The 5,130-nt window shown below is 45.1% G+C and overlaps 2 protein-coding genes across 2 annotated transcripts in view; one reads left to right on the plus strand and one right to left on the minus strand.

Moving 5' to 3' along the window:
• The window catches only part of DHRS7B (dehydrogenase/reductase 7B), an 83,748-nt gene extending 83,060 nt beyond the window's left edge, over positions 1-688 (plus strand). Inside the window, exon 8 of the mRNA XM_004709186.2 lies at positions 469-688. The gene's annotated coding sequence lies outside the window, so the exon portion shown is untranslated. The remainder of the gene's footprint in view (positions 1-468) is intronic.
• TMEM11 (transmembrane protein 11) overlaps positions 1-5,130 on the minus strand; it is a 20,112-nt gene that overhangs the window by 14,321 nt on the left and 661 nt on the right. The gene's annotated exons all lie outside the window — the stretch shown is intronic.

Genomic DNA, 5,130 nt, shown 5'->3' on the forward strand with positions numbered 1-5,130 from the left:
ATCAGTCTGTTGCTTTCTCCTCCAGATTGTTTATCCCGCCTATCTTATCTAGATAAAACCTGCAGAGATAATATGCACAAAAACAAGACAGAGCAAAACAAAGCAACAAAAGAAAACAAAACAACAAAAAACCAATGACCAAAAAAAAAGCCTATAAATAGTTCAGGATCTGTTTGTTGACCAAGAATGCCTATCTTTAAGAGCAGTCAGACTCTTTTGTCGCAATCTATTCCTTTTGTCTCTTCAATGCCCAATGCTTATCATGAAATATTCCCCTAAAGAGTTCAGCATATCCAAGATTAACACACTGTTCATTCTATAGTGTATGTGCTAACTGGAGACTTGCAGTTACTATATAAACCCACTGTTGAATAAACTCTAAACTCCACTCCTGATATTGGAGATCAGTCCCCTGTGCTCGGCTTTTCTGTCTCCCTTTTTCCTATAACTGCACAGTTATCTCCTCAGGACCCGGACTGTGGGGCTGTTCCCCACAACACTGCCAGAACAAGGCAGACAGCAAGGGGCTGCATGGCTGAGAATCCAAGGACCAGAGAAATGTGCTTGCAGAATAGCTGAGAAGAAGCTGTCCTGACTGAAGAACTGTATCCTGAGTATTTCTGATGCTGAGCTGTATGTAACCTGTTCACTTCCCTAATAAACCCATAATTTGGAGTATCATGCGTAAGTTCCATGTAGTCACCAATGAATTATTGAACCAAGCAGAGAAGTGGAGTGCCTTGCAACAGACTGTTGCCATCAAAACTGGTAAAAAGGTTGGAAGAAGCATCATGTACATTTGACCTCTACCTCATAGGAATCAGACCTGGGCTCATGCCGAGTTTGTCTCTTTCCCCCTTGTGATCAAACATTGCCCCCGCCACCCCCGGTACTGCCTTTTTTTTTTTTGCCGTTGCACTGCTTGCATACACTGTAAACTAAGTCAGAGCTTTTAGTCTCCTCCTGCTTCACTGGGCACACGGGTGGCCTTCCACCTCCCAGGGAGGTGGGATTGCACTGCTATGCTGGGGCACAAAGGGTTTCCATGAGAATCCAAAGCGCCTGAATGAACCCAGGAAAACAACCTTCACCTGCAGACATGAAGGCCCGTTAGTCACTATAGGGGATTCTAACTAACGGGGTCCACCGCGCAGGCTTCTATCTTCCTATGTTAAGCCAATCAAGCAGAATGCCACACACACAGGTTAAACATCTACAGACTAGGTACCAACCCTATCTCTGCTTGGCTCGTCCAAGCCAGGAGGAAAGAACCCTCTACCACACACAAGAGCCAGAGTGGAAGCCGGTCAGGAAAGATTAAAATTCTGAGAACCTTAAGGGTCTTCAGTGCTAAAAAGGCCTCCATCAGAAAGGTGGGTATGTCAACCCAGGAGCAGGAGCCAACGAACTCCGTGACTGCCCACTTGACTTCTAGCCCACCTGCTCGGTTCATCTGGCAACGTAAACCCTCCCCATCAGCCACCCAATACCAAGTCTCAGTTCACCGATGAACGCAAAGCTAACAGGGAAGACAAGTGCTACAGGGAGTAAGTGTGGTACGCTAAGAGATGCTGAGAACTCGCTACAAAATACTGAGCCAAAGGCTGTACAAGTCAGGAAAGGGAGGCCAGAAACAACCTTAATTGTAAATATAATTGAGTCCCATCCAGTGAACCAGTACCCTGATTACCACATGCCTCCGAACAGCCCGCTCCCTCACATCAGTCAGAAACAAATCAAGTCCTTCTTCACATGGTGACAAGAAGGGTTAACTCTGTGCACGTGGCTGTACTCACATTTCAAACATCACCGAGAAGAACTTGAAGTGCTTACGGCCCTGGGAGACTGAAGACAAAGCAGCCCACCAGGGTGGTCTGAGCTGACACAGGTGGCAAAACACATGTACCCGTGCTGTCCTAGGTGAGCACGTGTGTCACAGACGCCAATGACAAAAATGACATTCTTTTTGATGTGCTCATTGCCCGTGTGCAGGATTTTGGGTAAGAATGCAGGTTACAGCTCAGAGTCTGATGTTCTTCAGTACAAACACTACTGAATCCCTAGATTTAATGGAGTGAAAAGAAAAGGCGACATCCGTTACCATCTTGCTCTTTCCACCCCTATTTTAGATAGGACTTTCTGTGACATTGGAAACCAGATGTATCTGCTCTGCCCAATACTGCAGCTGCAAGCCACTAAATGAATGATGCTGTGCACCCGGATGATAAGTGCATCCGTAAGGGGCATTTTTTTCATTTAATTTTATTTTATGCCATATGTGGCTAATGACTACCCAATTAGCACTGTTGAGGAACCAGGTAAAGCAAGAAATTAGGCACTGCTCTAAACTGGTCCATAAATAACACACAACTGACATTGGGCAGAGCCTTTAAGTACAAGGCATATGCTGCAGTTTGCTCAAAAATGTTCAGCATAAAGCAGATTCCAGTCGAGTGCACCAACTTTGAAAAGTGGTCTCGCAGAGTTGTCAGAGGATTGAGTCAGTCAAATCTGACATGGAGCAGCCATTCAAGAGACCCATAGACAGCTTATTTCAATCTTGAGACTCAGTAACAATCCAGTCTGATCACTTCTAGGGGCCCCACCCCAAAAGTTTTCCACCAAATAAACAGAAAGAGGTGCATCCCAGAAGGCAGCTCCCTAGACAGCACTGGGTTATATCCCTCCAGTGCTCAGCAAGGGAGGCCCTGAAGCAAACTAAGAAAAAGAACTGGAGTTGAACCTGGCCCAGGCTTTACAGGAAAGGGATCTATGTAATCAAGGAGAGCAATGGTGCTATCCAGCCCAAACCCTGATGCCCCGACTGATTGACACAAGACATCTGCACATGTGAGCACAACATGCGAAGGGTTCCAACCACAATACCTACAGATACCTTGCAGTCAAATCCAAACATGTGCCCTATCCAAAAGCCAGCCTCTATCCAGTTTGTCAAGGAAAGTTTGGGTGACATCTCTCAGTTTTAAGTGCTAGCAGCTAATTCTTTTGAAAATCGAGGGGAAAGGGATGAATGGGCAAATGCTAGCTTATATGTGGTTGTGCAACCATAACCACCGCCAAAAAGGGAAAGGGAAGGTTACAGATGCTGATACGAATGACACATAATCAGTCACCTCATAGGATTTGCTCTTAGTTTGGGGACTTTGGATTCTCCCACAAGACCAATCCTATCAATGGGCATAACAGTTCTTAAAGTTTATGTCTTCCTTCCCAGTAAGGCGAGTAGTGTCTGCGGTCTTACGCGCTTCATGTGGCCATCTAAGATACAACTATGAGTTTGGGGAAAGAGACAACCCAAGGGGTAAAGAAGGAACTGGACTTCAGGGTTGTCTGCATGTACCACTTGCCTCCACCTCAAGACCAAAAGAATTCCATGGAACTTGGCTACCACTACGGAATGTTCAGGAATACAATAGGTGGATCCTAAGGAGGCTTTCTACTCTCAAAAAAATGTAAAGTCTTGGAAAAAATTCTACCCAGTGCTATTGGCTCACTATGAGTTGGAATTGACTCGATGGCAGTGAATTTGATTTTGGGGTTATTTTTAAAATAAGCCAGGAGAGAAGGGTAAGTATAGCGCAGAACTTAAAATACTTAGAGTTAAGATTTATTGGACCTACTGTAACTCTGGAGAGTCCCAAAACTTTGGCCCTGCGTTGCTCTCAAACCATGAAATGAAACTATTCCCTGAAGCCATGTTTAAACGAATACCTTAGCCCAATGAGTAAACATTGTCACTCAGGTATTCTATTTCCTTTAATATATAGATATAAGGACACTGAATATATATGTGTGTGTGTGTATGTATGTATGTATGTATATATGTATGTATGTATGTATGTAAAATTTTCCCCCTCCCTCATGTCAACAGCTACTTTAAAACCCTGGTGAGAGTTGGAGAGGAGGGGACTTTGTGTGCTTATCTTCACCACCACCCTGACACACACACACACACACACCCCCAAAAAAATCCCTTCAAATGAGGGTCCAGTAGTTTGGGAGCAGATTCAACTTACTGGTTTGGATAAAAAGAAAAAAGTCCCCAATATGTTCTATTTTCTTGTTTAATGTGTGCTGGCACTACCCCTACACTATATCTTGGGTGAGATCCCTATTTGGCCCTTCCAGCTGCATTTATCCAATGAAATGGAACGCTTTTCCCTCAAACACTCAGAATTCCCTAAGCAGTTATTTCCAATTATTAACAGATGAGATCTTGAAAAAATATGCTTGTTTTAAGGACACTTGGAAACCTCAAAGCAGTGAGGTAACACCTGTCTAAGAAATACCTGGTGGGTGTAAGAAAACATTGGTGTTCGCTTGGCCCTGCATTTCCAAGGATGAGGAAATGCACAATAGGCAAGACTCAATAACTCTTGAGCTCAAAGATAAAATGTAAGCTGAAGAGTTCTATCACAACAGCCAAACAAAAATACCTTCTGGGCTAGGAGGGCTATCTGCAAGCAACGGTAACGTCTAGTGTACGTGACGGAACCACACTCGTAGTTATGAATCAACTTTTTTGTTTAGCGTCACCGCAAAAATAATAGTAACAACGCAACACTTTCCTTTCTTGCCCACCTCTACTATGCCAACCAAGCCTTAACAGGACGGGTAACTAGAAAAAATAAACACAAGGAGCCCACTGCCACCTAACAGAATGGAGACTCAAGACAGACAAAAACCCACCTCACTGCGATCCAACCGATTCGGGCTCCTGGAGGACCGAGTACAACAGCCACCGTGGGTTTTCAAGGATCTCAATGTTGGGCAGAAAACCTCCAGAGGAGCGGTGGGTTTGACCCACACGCATCTTGTTTCAGCAGCCTAGCACTAACCCGCTGAGTCACCACTGACGGTTTCATCGGGTGGTCCCACCAAACATCGTCTCGCAAACTTCTCTAGGATCTAATCAGCTCCTTGGCGGCTGCAACAACGCTCTAGCAACGGCTTCAAACTCAACAGGAAACACGCAAGCTTCTCCCACCTCGTTTCCTAGAAATGCTCTCCAAGCCGAGATCCACCCCGGGAGAAACACGCGCCTCGCTCCCTCCCCACATGTTAGGAAAGGCCTTGCCCAGCAGCAGGAAAGCCCTAGGAAAGTTCAAG

This window comes from Echinops telfairi, unplaced genomic scaffold (genome assembly GCF_000313985.2).
Source record: "Echinops telfairi isolate 266 unplaced genomic scaffold, ASM31398v2 ScPeMD7_2010;HRSCAF=2546, whole genome shotgun sequence".
NCBI lineage: Eukaryota > Metazoa > Chordata > Mammalia > Afrosoricida > Tenrecidae > Echinops > Echinops telfairi.